Source organism: Hyaena hyaena, unplaced genomic scaffold (assembly GCF_003009895.1).
Source record: "Hyaena hyaena isolate Hyena2069 unplaced genomic scaffold, ASM300989v1 scaffold_51, whole genome shotgun sequence".
Classification (NCBI taxonomy): Eukaryota; Metazoa; Chordata; class Mammalia; order Carnivora; family Hyaenidae; genus Hyaena; species Hyaena hyaena.
Window position 1 is genome coordinate 53,762 of NW_024080683.1, and position 16,542 is coordinate 70,303.

General features: G+C 43.9%; 1 protein-coding gene across 2 annotated transcripts in view; it reads left to right on the forward strand.

Annotated features, from left to right (window-relative positions):
- The window catches only part of KANK1 (KN motif and ankyrin repeat domains 1), a 140,515-nt gene that overhangs the window by 12,430 nt on the left and 111,543 nt on the right, over positions 1 to 16,542 (forward strand). The gene's annotated exons all lie outside the window — the stretch shown is intronic.

The following is a 16,542-nucleotide window of genomic DNA, read 5'->3' on the forward strand; positions in this document are numbered from 1 at the left end:
AAAAAAAAAAAAAAATGGCATTCCTAATACTTAATCATGACATTTAAACTGAGGAAGAACGTAGATAATTGAACACAAAAATATGGAGAGTTGAGATGCCCAGCGCCTTTATCCCAGCCGCCTCCAACATATAAAAGAAACACTTTTGATTTAGCCACTTTGTATTGCTGATGACCTGTTTATTCTAACAAGAGACTGGACAAGTAAAGATACATGAGTTGAAGCTGGCCTTCTTATTCCAGAAACAATTGGACTTTAAGAAGTTTTGAAAAGCTGCCTTTTGATCGGAAGTTCTCTTGTTTCGTAATAACTCCATTGAAATGGTCAAAGCAAATAGCTTCAATTACAGGGCAGTCCTTGCTCCCTATTGAGAGAGAGTACTATGACTCAGAGTTAATTTCTAGGAGCCAGAAAATGAAGGGCCGAAGGAGCTGCACTTTTTCTGGTGTGAATTCCTCTTGCCGGGAAGTCACTCGCAAGTGGAGAATTCTCACCTTCATGGGAGCAATCCTGCCCCCCCCCCCCCGCCATCACCGCACAAAGAATGGGAGCTGAGAATATACTGCACAGCCATCGCGGTGCTGTTGAAGGTGCGCCTCCTGAGAGAGGATGCCCAGGAAGATTTGTGCGGAGGGAACCGGGAAATAAATGTACCTTTCCAGAGCTTGATAAAATGGTAACACACGGCTTTTTTAAACCAGCTCAGTAAATCTTCTCCAAGTCCCTGCCCCGGGTCCTGTGTGTGGGCTGTGGAGCAGCGGGAGTTCACTTTCAGTCCCTGTAAATAAAGGAGGTGGTGGGACCTCTCTGGACGTCCCTCTGTGTCCGTCTCTGACTCGGGGCTGATTCTCAGGCACTGGGTCATTTTGCAGCCCCAGGGCAGGTGCTTGTTAACAGCCGCCCCCTTTGTATGGGTCATTGCCCCAGTGACAGTCCTTTATCCAGAGTGGGGGCGGGGGAAGGGGGTGTCTGGATGCAGAAAACGCCCATCTACACCGGTGTCACATACTCTTCCAGAGGAAGGTCACTCACTGGGGAATTAGTGTATGGATCTTACCTGTGTATTATTTCTTTCCAACTGCATTTGTTTTTAATGACTCGAAATGCTCATAACAGAAAAGTGAATAATTTCAAAATGAACAGGGGCACCTGACTCTTGGTTTCAGCTCAGGTCACGGTCTCACGGTTCGTGAGTTTGAGCCCCGCGTCGGGCACTGCGCCGCAGCTCAGAGCCTCCTTGGAAATCTGTCTCTTCCTCTCTTTCTGCCCCTCCCCGGCTCTTGCACTCTCCCTCTCTCTTAGAATAAATAAACTTAAAAAAATAAAAATGAACAATTCAGTGGCATTTTAGTACATTCACAGTGTCGTATAGCTGTCTTCTCTGTCTAGTTTGAAACCATTTTTATTACCCCAAGGGGAAACCATGTACCCATTAAGCAGTAACTCCCTTTTCCCCCTCCGTCAGCCTCTGGCAACCATTCATCTGCTTTCTCTTTGAATTGACTGATTCTGGATGTGTCCTGTTAATGGGATCATGTAATATGAGACCTTTTGGGTCTGGCTTCTTTCACATAGCATGTTCTCAAGACTCATCCATGCTGTAGCATGTGGCTGAATAGCATTCTGTTGTTTGGACACGCCAGTCTTTTTTATTCCTTCATCTGATGGACATTTGGGTTTCCCCCACCTTGTGATTGCTGTGAAATGTGGCCATGAACATGGGTATATAAGCATTTGGGTCCCCGTTTTCCGTTCTTTTAAGTATAAATCTAGAGGTGGAGTTGCTGGGTCATATGCTGATTCTATTTAACTTTTTTGAAAAACCGTCAAACTGTTTTCCCACCGTGTACATTCCCACCAACAGTATAACTTTCACTTGGTCTACATCTTTACCAACACATGCTGTTTTTCCTTCTTTTTTGTTATTGTAGCCATCCTTAGGAATAGGAAGTAGCACTTCATTGTGGTTTTGATTTGCATTTCCCCAATGAGAAATGACATTGGTCATCTTTTCCTGTGCTTACTGACCATTTGTACATCTTCTTTGGAGAAATGTCCGTTCAGATCCTTGGCCCATTTTTAGATTGCTCTGTCTTTAAAATAAATTGGGTCGTCTTTTTGTTGTTGAGTTGTAAGAGCTCTTTATATATTGTGGATACCAGACCCTTGTCAGAATCATGATTTGCAGATATTTTTTCCCATTCTTGTCTTCTCTCTCTGTTGCTGATGTCCTTTGACACACACAAGTTTTTATATTTTGATGATGTTCAAGTGATTTTTTTTTCTGTTGCTCATTCCGACTTCCTGACCCCTATGTTTTCTTCTAGGAATTTTATGTTTTTCTGTCTAAATTTATTCTGTTAATCCATTTTGATGTCATTTTTATAAGGTTAAGAGGTCAGAGTCCAACCTGATTCTCTTGTATGTGTGTATCTAGTTCCATTTATTGAAGGGATTCTCTGTCCCCCATTGAGGGGCCTTTGCACACTTTAAAAAAATGAATTGATCATATGGGGTTTATTTTTGGACCCTGTAGATTTTTTCCACTAGTCTGTATGTCTTTCCTTGCACCCCTTTTATACTCTTATGATTACTGTAGCTTTGTAGTAAGTGTTGATATTGGGAAAGGTGAATCTACCAACTTTGTTGTTTTTCAGTATCTCTTTGGATAGGCAAGGCCCCTTGCAGTTCCATATGAATTTAAGGATCAGCTTTTCTATTTCTGCCAAAAAAAAAAAAAGAAAAAAGACTTGTTAGAATTTTGGTAGGGATTGCACAGAATCTGTAGGTGACTTTTGGTAGTGTTGTCCTCTTGACAATATTAAGTCTTCGAATTCATGAACATATGTTGTCTTACCGTTTAGTAATATCTGTCCTAACATATCAGCACTGTTATGTAGTTTCAGGGTACAAGTATTTGCCTCCATTAAATTATTCTTAGGTATTTTATTCTTTGGATGCAGTTGCAAATGCAGTTGTCTCTCTGATTTCCTTTTCAGATTGTTCCTGGTAACATAACTGCCTCTATGTTATTTTTATTAAAAAAAAAAATATTGTAAGCTAAAAAATTTCTTCTGGTTATTTTAAAAATGAAGTAAGAACCACACAATCCCTCCATATATTCCTGTTAAAGCTTGATGGACATCCTTCCATATATTTTCTGTACATATACATGCAAATAAACCTTCTTCATTTGAGTAGACTCATGATATACTTTGTCTACATTTTAACTTAAATATAGAAGAGGAGTATCTTTCTGTGTCAGTACGTCTAGATTTGAATTTTTCCTTTCAGATGCTGCAGAGTGTCCTGTTGTACAGATGTTCCATACATGAAGAGAGTTCTTGTAATTTTTTAAATACTTGTTTATTTTTGAGAGAGAGAGAGAGCATGAGCAGGGGAGAGGCAGAGAGAGAGGGAGATGCAGAATCTGAAGCAGGCTCCAGGCTCTGAGCTGTCAGCATAGAGCCTCATGCGGGTCTTGAACCCACAAACTGTGAGATCATGACCTGAGCCAGATGTTTAACCAACTAAGCCACGCAGGTGCCCCAAGACTGTTTTTTTCATGAGCATTTGGCATGATGTCAGTCTTTTCTATTATGAACAGTGCAACAATTAAGTCTTATACCTGTATCAATAAACACTTGTGTCAGTATGTCTTGAAGGTCATTGCTCATAAGTAGAATTGCCGAGGCAAAAAATAGGCACATAATATCTATTGGTGGACAGTCACATATTTTGTTTTTGTATTTGTTTTCTTTAAGTGTTTATTATGGGCATAGATGCTACCTACTCTTATCTAAGAACATCACAGTGAGTAGCTAAATGCTTTGGAAAAAATGTGAAAATGAGGGTGTGTCTAACCGTTCTTTCTAGTGCAACATAGTAACCTATAATCTAAATAAAAGGTAAATAATAAAATCCTTTTGGGTATGGGCTATGTAAACAAGGTGTTTTTAAATGCGTTGTTAGCCCAACTTACTGTTGTTAGGCGAGAAAGCAACTGGTACCACATATGTGCCTCCGGCTTTTCTCTCCCCTGCGGTACACCCCACCCCACTCCTAACCTACCTTTCATTATCCACACCAGCCCCCACCCCCCGCAATTGCTGGCAATCACTCCAAAAGATCTTTTGCTTGTTGACAGATACTGTGAACACCCAATGTTCTCTTTTTTTGGCATCATCCAAGAAAGACCAGCTTGAGAATTTGCTCACGTGTTCTGAAGGTGAAGACTTTGTTTGGTTCAAGGCTAACTGAAAAGTATAGCTAACCCCCAGAAGGCAGACCATATCCATTTTTGGGTAGTGTCACCCTGATCTTCTGTGTCTGAGTCTCTCTTCTCACACCTTTCTGTGCTGTTCTGTGGTTAACTGAGAACAGCAGAGGAAAATACTTTTGTAAAAGCCCCAAAGAAACAGAAATCAAATAACAGCACCTGGGTGCCTCAGTCTTAAGCATCCGACTTAGCACAGGTCATGATCTCACGGTTGGTGGGTTCGAGCTCCGCATCGGGCTTTGTGCTGACAGCTCAGAGCCTGGAGCCTGCTTCGGATTCTGTGTCTCCCTCTCTCTCTGCCCCTTCCCTGTTCACACTGTCTCTCTCTCTCTCTGTCAAAAATAAACAAAAAACATTAAAAAAAATAAATAAAATAAAAACTTTTTTTTATTTTGAAATAATTTAGACTTCGAGAAAAGTTGCAAAGTTAGTACAGAGTTCACATGTACCATTCAGCCAGCTTCTTTGAATGTGAGTACGACCATAGTATATGATGAGAATCAGGAGATTTAAATTGTTACACTACTTGTAGCCAAGCTATAGGCTTTATTAGCTTCCCACCCAATTTTCCCCTCATGTCCTTTTTCTTTTCTAGGATTCAGTCCAGGATCCACATTGGATTTATTTGTTCTGCCCCCTTAGATTTCTACAGTTCGTCAGTCTTCCCCTCTTTTTCGTTGTCTTGATAGTTTTGAACAGTACTGGTCAGTTATTATTATCAGTTTTTTAATGTTTATTTTGGAAGGAGAGAGAGACAGAGAGCAGGTGGGGGAGGGGCACAGAGAGAGGGGGAGACACAGAATCCAAAGCAGCCTCCTGGCTGTGAGATATCAGGGCTTGAACTCAGAAACTGTGAGATCATGACATGAGCTGAAGTTAGATGCTTAACTAACTGAGCCACCTAGGCACCCCCAGTAATTCTGTTGAATGAAATTTCCTGAATTTGGGGGTTTTCTGACGTTTTCTAATATTTGCTTGTAAGGCTATGCATTTGGGGGAAGAATACCACACAAGTGATGCTGTGTCCTTTTCAGAGAGTGGTTACTTGATGTCACTTTATCTTTCTCTTTTTCTTTTTTTAAGTATGCCCCACACCCAGTGTGGGGCTTGAACTTAAAACCCTGAGTTCAAGGAACGCACACTCCACCAACTGAGCCAGCCAAGCACCCCTTGATGTCAGTTTTTCTTATTGCTGGTGATGGTAATCTTGATCACTTGATTCAAGTGGCTTCTGGGTCTCTCCATTCTAAAGTTGTTGTTTTAATTAATAAATCAGTCTTTGTAATTAACAAATATCTTCAGGGGTGGCTCCTTTGAGACTGTGCAAAGGTCTTGTTTCTTCTCGGGCTTTCACCTCCGATTTCAGCATCCATTGTAGTTTTAAAGTGAGCTCTTCCTGGGACACCTGGGTGGCTCAGTTGGTTAGGTGGCTGACTTCTGCTCAGGTCATGATCTCGCAGTTTGTGAGTTTGAGCCCCGCGTCGGGCTCTGTGCTGACAGCTCAGAGCCTGAAGCCTGCTTCAGATTCTGTGTCTCCTCTATCTGCACCTCCCCTGCTCATGCTCTGTCTCTCAAAAATAAATAAACGTTACAATGAGCCCTTCCCTGTGAGCACGGTTGTGGCCTGCCTGAGACTTGATCTTGACTCTGCTGGGCAGTTAATCATTTTGGTGTCAAATCATTTCGACCAGACCATTTAATGGTGGCCTGTTAAAAATCACTGCACATAGGGGCGCCTGGGTGGCTTAGTCGGTTAAGCGTCCGACTTTCGCTTAGGTCATGATCTCGCGGTTCGTGGGATCGAGCCCCGCATCGGGCTCTGTGCTGACTGCCAGCTCAGAGCCTGGAGCCTGTTTCAGTCTGTGACTCCCTCTCTCTCTGACCCTCCCCTGCTCACGCTGTCTCTCTCTCTCTCTCCTAGAAATAAAAAAAAAAAAAAAAATCACTGCACATAGAGACCTGTAGACAAGTAGGCATTTTGCCTCTAAATGGAACGGGTTAACTTTTTTGTGGAAACACATTCTTACATTGAAGGGCCATTGTCAGCCTCCTAACATTCCTAAGATTCCTTCTGTAATCTTTCATGGGTTTTTGACTCTCATTTTTCACCTGTGCCATATTTTGTGGTAATAGGAGTAACTCCTGGTCCTTCTGTTAGTTACGGAGAGTAAATACTACCTGATGTATTCTTACGAGTGTTTTACTCCATGTCTAAGTACAGATTGATCGTCCTATAATAAATTATTTTTGAATACATATTATGTGGCACACAACTTCTGATAAATTAGTTAAGTCCTTATAATTTTACTTATGAAATCTTACAGTCGGAAGCCATTGGTAAAATACCTTTACTGCTTGTGAGCTTCGAGGCCCTTTTCCTTGAAGAGCTGGTCTAATTTCTTGGCTGCTTTTAATTCTTTGAAAATAGAGCTTGCCTAGATGACGATCCAGTGTGACTCCTCTTGCCCTCTGTAATTTTTCGTATTTCTGTTACTACTTCTCAGCTCTTTTGGCCAGCAGTTTGTGTGAAAACAAAGCATGAAGTCAAAGCACGTTCTGCCGGTGATTGGTGGGATTATAATAGCTACACTTTATCTCCGTGAGCATTTTGCTCTGGGTCAAAGCTCATTCTTGGGTCTTACCACCTGTTTCTTGTATATGGAGAAAGAGTTTATTGGCTTGATATCAGGACTTAAGAAGGTCAGTCTTTTTCAAGGGCCTTTGCCTTTTGCCTTTGACATTTTGTAAGAAGTGTCCATATTCCTCTCACCCCTGACACCCTTGGGTTTGGGAGTGACACCTGTGGGTTTAGGTACAATTTGGTACAAACCCCAGCTGGCCACTTAAAGCCTGGTGTTGTAATGTTTTGAAAATACGCCTGGCTGACCCTGACCTCTGACTGTGCAACGTATCTTTGCAACAATAAGAGATCTTGAAGAGCTGGAAGTAGTTTTGATCACTCATCGTGACATTCTTCAGCCACAAGTATTTGCTAAGAACAACTCGCGTGTCTTGCCTCCGGTTGAAAGGTTGAGAGTGTAAGACTGTAACTCTAGTTGTGTGGAGAGCCACACAGTCACATTTGGTATTTCTTTAACTCTGTATAGTCCCCTCCTTCATCCTCTTTACCTTTCCCTCATTCTAGAACAGAGGAATATTTTACTTGCCATATTAATAATTACTGTGTGTCCTATTATTAATTAAAATAAAAAATGGACTTTTCCCGATTTAAAAATTCCACCTTAATATGCTTGATCTTTCTTTCTTTCTTTCTTTCCTTCTTTTTTTCTTTCTTTCTTTCTTTCTTTTTAGTTAAGTCATGGTTGAGGAGGTGAGTGGCATGTCAATGGTCCTTGAGTTTAGCAAGAAGCTTTCTCATCCTATAGAATCTTGACTTTCAGGTACCAATTCATAGATGCTTTAGTAGTGCCTAGGGTAACAGAGCTGGCATTCAAAGCACCAAACAAGTCATGCTGTCATTACTCTGGTTCTTTATTCCATCTCTTTCCTGGAGACATGGGGAATATTAACAGTGATGCCAGCCATGCGTAACCATTTATTGAACCAGGACTATGTGCCAGGAAGTCTGGGGGTAGTTTGCAAATAGCATTCATTCGATCTTAATAGAAACCTGCTAATATTTCAGAGACAGAACCCAGGGCTTGAAATATTGAATGACTCACCCAAGATTGTATAGTGAGTAGACCAGAGACCTGCTTGTGGATTGTCTAAGGTCAGTGCTCACCCCAGACAGCGTTCTGTGACAGTCCTCATGTCACTAAAGTGGAGTAAGCCTTCAGGATTGCCATTCCCTCAAAGTATTCTTGATTTTTTTAATGTTTGTTTATTTTTGAGAGAGAGCAAGGGAGCGCAGGTGGAGGAGGGGCAGAGAGAGAGAAGGAGACACAGAATCTGAAGCAGGCTCCCGGCTCTGTGAGCTGTCAGCACAGAGCCTGATGCAGGGTTTGAATCCAAAAACTGTGAAATCATGACCTGAGCCAAAGTCAGATGCTCAACTGACTGAGCCACCCACGTGCCCCTAAAGTATCTTTAAATTTTTAAAACATTTCAGAGGATTTTTAAAAATTTATTTTTAATGTTTGTTTTTTGGGAGGTTCAGCTATTGTCACACCTTTGGTTTCTGGGCATAAAATTATAGATATGAGGAAAGGTAATTGCTCCCGCATGGTGCAGTCATGCCTTTTCTTGAAGCTGAATACGACTTCTCTCTTAGATTTTCTTGCTTTACTGTGAGTAGAAACTTGAGGCTTTGGGCTGGTGGAGTATTATATTTAATGGCAGAAGAGATTAAGCACTAAACACTAAACTTGACAGTATGCAGACCTTGCGGATGAGTCACTTGTAACTTCCTTGACCTTTCGTGTGAGTGGCCCCGCTCTACCTGCACCCGGCAACAGTGTGTGGAGTTTGGATTCAGGAAGCCCGGCAAATAGTGCAATTGGGATCTTAGCTGGAATAGATAAAAAGCCCTAACTTCAACCTCCCTTGCATTTATACTTCCTAAATCTCTAAGATATAAGCTTCTGATTGTACTGGGCTCATGATGAGATCATCTTTGGAAGAAGGAAGTCCTGAGAAAGGACGAGGGTGGGTTTTCATCCAGCAGGTAATTAAGAACCTGCCTTACAAGTTTTGGAAAAGTTGGGGTCATAGGTGTTGTGCTTAAGATGTGACAGGGTTTTGCTGGGTAATGAATGGATGATTTGGGACTTCAAGGAGCTATCCCGCTTCCATAGTCTGAAAGTTCCTTCTTGGGCTAAGAAGAGACGTGGTGGACATTATAAACACAGCAGTCACAAATAACTTGGACACTAAAAGACACTCTTTGGTCATTGGGTTTGAGTGTAAAGTAGCCATGTGACTTGCATGTGAGTGATGCTTAGACAATGAGACAGAAAATTGTCACGTTGTTCTCTGTGTACTGTGCATGCCTCCGAGGTGGGTAGCGGGACCGCTCACCACTGATGTTTTATTGTTCTGTTAGTGTAACGGCTGAAGTATAAAGGCTGTGTTGGTAAGAAGCAGTAAAGTCCTGGTCTGTTTTATGTTGCTGATGGAAAGTTATTTTGTTACTACCTTATCTCTTAAATCACACTTCAGGAAGTGATTAGAAATTGAAATTGCAGAAGATTGTTATAATGATACATATGCCGTGTGCAGATTCTTAAAAATTTGGCGCCGGGAGTGGGGGGTGGGGGAGGTCTGGCATAAGTAGAAAACACTGGAGACGGCTTCCCTGAAGTCAGAGGCATTCTGACATGGGAGACTTCTTGTCATTACAATTTCCTTGTTTCATTCATTCATTCATTCAAAGTTCATTTTGAGAGAGACGGAGGTGGTGCAAGCATGGGAGGGACAGAGAGAGAGGGAGAGGGAAAAGCAGTTAGCACAGAACCTGATGCGGGGCTCAAACCCACAAACTGCGAGATCATGACCTGAGCCAAAACCAAGGTTCGGACGCTCAACCAACTGAGCCACCCAGGTGTCCCAGAATTTCCTAGTCTTGGAATATTTGGGTGCACTGACCCCGGTGCAGTGAGGCGTTCCCGTGGGCATGGAGGGAGACCGGATTCTGTTCCCCTTTCCCCGTGCAGGGACTGGGCAAGGGGCCCCAGGGAACGGGCAGCTGCGGAATGATGGAGACCACTTTCCCTCCCACCCTCTTGCTGTTCTCAGCTCCGCTTCTTTGAATTGTTTGCACTACTTGACTTGAGCTCTCATTCCTATTTACTAAATCCCCTCCTTGTAACAAACCCAGGGTCACAGGGGTCAGCTTTGAGGATAAGGCTTACTGGATGATTTGGCTTGATGGTTTCAGAAAGGCTATGTTTCACCCAGGTACGGAATAGCTAGTAAAGCTTCTCTAAGTCTGTTTTCAAGAATTTGGACTAAAACAACAGTGTAGCATTAGGGCGATTAAGAAGATTCCCAGCCATTGGCAATGCTGTTTGATGAGGTCTAAGGTAGTAAGGCTCTTCTGGCTACATGTGCAATGCCGGAGAATTGAAGATGCCATGGGATACTGTGAATGTAGGCTAAAAATGCTAATTCAGGTCAGCTTTACTTATCTAACCCCAAATTGCCTTGTAAAATGTGCATCCGTAAATTTTTAGATTTGGAGGCATGGTTCGTACTCAGTGTGTTTTGTTTTTTCTGTAAACTATTGTATGACAGGAACATTTCCACAAAGGAGCACAAATCCTCTAGTGCTCGTTTTAATGAGGAACGTAATAGCCATTGTGCTGATGTACCGTGGTTCTTGCGAATCTGTCCCCTGAGGTTGGGCATTCAGCCTGTTTCTAGTTTTCTCTATTAAAAATACGAAGGGACCTCTAGAAAGGGCCATTCTTGCTGTGGTGATCGTGGCGCGTCTGCTGTCCGTGCTGAACATGACGTCGGATGCTGTGACAAGTGAAACAAAGACCAGGGAGCCATAGGAGGTTAGAGGCGTGAGGGATGCTTTCTGTTCAGTGTGATCAAGGAAGGCTGCCTGGAAGAGGGGCAGTTGATTCTGGGTCTCGAAGAACGAGCAGTAGCAAGAACGGCAGATCCAGGAAATGGAACTCCCAAGCAGCAGAGAGAGCAGCTTCCGGGTAGCGTGGCTGCAGTGTGTCGGATCGTCTGCTGGAGAGTGCCAAATGCAGTTTCCTAGAAAATAATCCAGCTGTAAGTATGTGTCCTCATCTGTTTTGGAATAAGCGTGTACTACAAGTGTTTAATGAAAGTGCTACGCAGGAGATGCTTCATACACAGTATGTCACTACAGGCTGAACTCCTGTTTGCCAGTCACTCTTTGATCTTCCCTAAAGGCAATTCCTCAGTCATAGGAGGGAGTCTTCATACTCGATGTTCAGGTGACAAAAAGGAGGCACTGAAGTGTGCTGTTGCCCATAAAATACACAGTAAGCAATCAACATATGTACAAGCAAACTGTAGTTCATTCATTTATTCATGCGTCTACCAGGCATCTTGGGGGTAAGATGTTAAGTGTTAGACGGGCCATTAATGGAACCAAAGAAAGACCCCATCTCCCAAAGAAACGAACGGAATAATTGAAGAAAGAATCAAAATAAACAAGCACAGCAGTGAAAACAAGATCTCAGCAGTATGTTAAGCTCCTGGAAGTCACACATAGGATGCCAGGGAGGGCCAGGGAAGAGGCGCGTACTGGGAAGACTCCCAGAAGTGGCTGCAAGGGGGTCTCCCAGCGGGGGGGGGGGGGAGCAGACGGAGCCCTCCTGTGGCAGGCAGAGCCATCAGCCCGAGCAAAGACACGGAGGATTAGAGGACATCACCGCTGGGAGGAAACTTGCATACGTACCTGTGTATATACTGTCCCCTGCGGCTGGAGAGGTGGGGGGAGACGGGCCATGCATGCCCGGAATGCCGCGCCCTAGGAAAACTCTTGAGTTTAATTCAAAACAAAACAGGATCTGATTTACCCAGGAAGTGAATGGGATGGTGCCGTTTAGTGACGGTGAGCGTAGTGCAGGGGAAAGGAGGGGTGGAGAGGGAAGCTCTCTAAGGGCCAATTCTCCCTTAGCGCTTTGAAATATGAGGAAATGAGCTCTCTTGCTCCAGAGAGCCACTGTGCCCAGAATGGTTTGGTAAGTGGGTGGATTCCTGGTGAGAATGATTTTATTATGGCCTAGGCCATGAGTGGGATGGGAGAGAGAGTGGTAACGAGGTTAACTTGTCTCCTTGTGGGGCGCCTGGGTGGCTCAGTCGGGGAAGCGTCCGATTTCGGCTTAGGTCATGATCACACGGTTCGTGGGTTCGAGCCCCGCGTCGGGCTCTGTGCTGACAGCTCAGAGCCTGGAGCCTGTTTCAGATTCTGTGTCTCCTTCTCTCTCTGCCCCTCCCCTGCTCACACTCTCTCTCTCTCAGAAATAAATAAAACATTAAAAAAATAAAATAACTTGTCTCCTTGCCCCAGGTGGCATTTGAGGGGAACAGCGGGTCTGCCTCTGCCACATGGCCCTGTGTCCTGCGTCCCTTCCCGCGAAGTGGGTGGTAGTTAGACCAGCGTTGCCATACGCTGGATTCCAGTTGGGGCTTTGACCATTCAGCCCATTTCATCAGCTTAGCGTGAGCACCTTTTCCTCTTGAAAAGACCAGAAGGGGAGGAAACACCGTGTTGCTTTCCCCTGATCTGTGTCATACTGACTCTCACGTGAGGAATGTTTAATTGAAGTATATTTAAATGAATTTAAGACACGTTGTCTAAAAGGTTTGAAACTTGAAGATGTCAGAGGCAAAAATAGGTTCCTGCTTTCGCGTGGCCAGTGCCGCTGGACAGGAGAACCGGAGTTAGTGAGGTCTTAACGTGTATTCATTCAACTCGGCACACGTATATTGAGCTCCTTTCATGCGCCAGGCACTGTTCTCGCTACTGCGAAAGCAACAGCGAACAAAAACAAAACCCCTGCTCTCGCGATGTTTACATTCCGGTGGATTTGGACAACCAACAACCTTCTATTGCATTGTCTTAGAAACTTCAGAAGAAACTAGTGACATGGAGTGGCTCGCCCCGATTTTCACTTTGGAGTGTTTTATACCCAAGGAACACTTGGGGGCTATCGCATCAGTTACAGTTTCATGAGTTTTCTTTCTTTTTTTTTTTTTTAATGTTTTATTTATTTCTAGGAGAGAGAGAGAGACAGCGTGAGCAGGGGAGGGTCAGAGAGAGAGGGAGTCACAGACTGAAACAGGCTCCAGGCTCTGAGCTGGCAGTCAGCACAGAGCCTGACATGGGGCTCGAACCCACGAACCGCGAGATCATGACCTGAGCGAAAGTCGGACGCTTAAGCGACTAAGCCACCCAGGCGCCCCAGTTTCATGAGTTTTCACGGGTCATTCATTAAAACCGGCCCTTGGACTGGTCATTTGTGAATGACACCCTCTCTTTCCCTCCTTAATTCCTCCACCTGCTGTTGGGCCATTCGGCACTGAGGTTACGTTTGGCATTTCCTAATCCACGTGAGGACGGGTGGTTACGTGCCCAACATGGGCTCGATCAGGTGCCTCTCAGGTGGGCCCGGTGGTTCTCGAACAGATTCCTGCTTCCACCCGGTCCCAAGGCCACACCTGCCTCACCCCAGTCCAGGAGGCCAGCCACGTTGTCTTCACCGAGCCCAGAGCAGAGTTCTAGAAAAATGTGCTCCCTTTGCTGTAAGAAACCCTCCTCCTGCTCTCGACTTTCTGTGCAGGGACGGAGTCTCACGGTAGGCGTTTCAAGGATCTTTAGGCCAAGAAAAAGCACTGAAACGGGTGTAGTGTGGAAATGAGGCTGATCTCCAGGAAACGCCAGGACAACACTCTGTGGTTCCTGTGACCCTCTCCGGGTCGTGTGCGTGCCGCATGTGCTTCCTTGTGGATACCCGTGTTTGTGTCTGGTTATGTGTGCTTCTAAATCACCCAGTACCGTGGAATCTTTGAAGGAGAGAGCATAAACTTTCAGAATTGTCACAAGGGTGACTTTATTTGATGGTTAGCCCATGAGCATAGAACAACTTTCCTTGATTAATATTTATGTACTCTCTTCAAGACCTAAAAGAAATCCCCGTGTTGAGCCGCATTACAAAGAGGGCAATGCCATTGTTGGAGAGCACAGGAGATGACGATGGTCAGCGTGGGGGCGTGTGCGTGAGGCCCTGTCCATGAAGTTGAAGTGGATGAGGTGGGCTCTGTCTGCAGGCTCTACTTCGGGACCAGGACATCATCCAGGCTGATTGCGTCCTCTGTCTTTGTTCAAGCCAAGGGGGTAAACAGACCTGATAAATTATTCACAAAAGGTTATCAGTCTTGAGGGTGTGGCTTTTGAACCACACCCGAGAAGCAGCTCCCTAGATGAAGCCAACTCATAAAGCTACTTAAGAGCCTCCACCCTAGTTGATGGTCCAGATTATCTCCAAGGGAGTGACCTGCACCAGTGTTAAGATGTTCAGTGGATAATGGGTGCATTCATACACAGAGCTTCAGTACAGCATTTTCTTGGATGGAACCATGGGAAATAACACATGAGCACACACTCACACTTCTCATTAGCTTTCTGGGTCATGGCTGGCTTCTGGCCATCCTTCTTGCCCAGCTACCTTTAGGAACTGAGCCTTCGTAAGATCGTTGAAAATGCTTATGTTCTGAAAACCCAAGGGAAAACTTGACTCCTACCCCTTCAGAAAGTTGCCCACAAGAGTAAATTAAAGTTTAAAAACTGGACTGTCCACACATACAGCATTTGGTCTTGAGCAGTATAAATTTACCATGTTATTAAACTGATAATTGGGGTGGTGGTATGATGCCACTCCAGTGTTTTAATTTGGGAAGTACTTTGATAAGTTTCTGACTTATACATTATAGGGATTTGTTTGCAAGCCCAAATCCATGTCAAAGAGAGTCAGTAGACATTGCTGCTGCTACCATGTTTTTGCCTTAGAACCCATTGGTGGTACTTTCATTTCCTTTAATGGACTTCAGTGAAATTTAGGAAAGCTTATAAATTCCACTAGGATTAATTGTAAATGAAGGAGAAGTATGTCCATATCTTAGTTGGGAATCGGAACAAAATTAGTTTTCCTCACACTGTTGGTTAGCACGGATTTTGTATTTATTTGTTAAAATATTTTCAGATTACATACAGATTTTTGTCTCTCTCATATAAACATGATTTCATCTTTCTTACATGTTTTAGTTTTCATTTTATTTATGTGGTGTATTTGGCATACTACTTTCACTTAAAGTGGCCTCGTTTTCCAACTCGTTGACAAAGCCTCTACAATAATGATAATAATGTTGAATCACATTAATGTGCTAGAATTTGTAAAACATCTGTCTAATGTTAAAAATGGTAATTATGTCTAATTCTTTGATACTTTAGACACCTTGGCAGTAAAATCTTATTTCCTTGGGGTAAATTCACAGAAGTAACTAGGTCAGACGTACAAACAAGATTTGATTTGGTTAAGGTGTTTATAATTATCAAAGGCTCTTTAAGTTAGAATGGTAGAGAAGTATATAAAGTTAAGATTCTTCTGGGGAGGAACCTCAGTCCCACTTTCCAAAGTGAGCCATGGAATGGCTCTTGGGAGATATAGAGGAATCCACTGTTGGTTTTCTATAGCTGTTGGCTGGACACAGTGCAGTTTGCTGTATTAGTAATATTCATGCCCTCTTGACTGTGATCAAGATATGGCTGGAGGCAGCAGTCCCCCTCCGCCCCCCGCGTTCCTGGGTGTGAGGGTCATTGGAAGAATCGGTGCAGGTAAGAGAGGAACTGTACACCCCAGGCCCAAGAGTGCTGACGGGCCAGAAGCTGGGGGTGGGGGTGGGGAGAGGCGGTTCAGGTGTGTTTAGGGAAGAACACGCTCCTGGCTACACGTCCGTGACCTGAGTGTCTCTGACATTTGATTTCATCTTCTGGACCCATAGGTAGAAATCACGTTTGACATCTTTTCCACTTTTCTAGGAAACATGGTAGAGCAAAGGGGAAGAAACCAGTATATAAGACCGCTTCTTACAAATGCGTTAATCTCCTCCATGAGCTTGCAGAAGAATAATACAGTGGGGTTCCCCCCTTTGGTTTTTTTTTTTTTTTTTTCTCTTTATTGAGTTGTTTTTGAATCCTTTGCCTTTGAAAGGAGATACCTTCTGTGTTCTGTAGGTGTTCACTAACTTTGCTACCCTGGCCTGAGTATAACTAGGTTACCTATCACTCTGTCCCCCAGCCCTGTCTCCATCCCTGCATCTGAAGGGAAAATCAGCCTGACATGTGTGGTGGGGTTTTGGTCTTTGGAGACATTGGCAGTCAGTTCCCAGAGTTTGATTTGCTAGCGTTGGGCCCAGCTCACAGCTTTTTACCTGAAAAACAGTAGTAAACTAGAGAATCTTTTAGTAAGACCGTTGTCACTGAAGCGAGCCCTGCCTCGTAGGCCGGCTTCCTCACCAACTCAGCCTTAGTTCCCAACTTGTAAAACTCTGGGTGTCTGGACTTATCTTCTAGATTCTATCTAGGACATAGATAGGAAGGGGTAGGGGCTTCAAGTGATGATGGAAGCCGGAATAAAAGCCACGAGACATTGTGGCCTCTTTGCTCAGCCTGCACATAGGCTGAGCTCCAAATAGAGAAGCCACATAAAAAGTTCTCCTTCCCTTCAGCTTATAATGAAAGAGTGTCTATCTCATCAGATAGGAATCAAGTCTCAAATTCAGAACCTTGTATACTGATTCTCTAACCTTCAGATTTC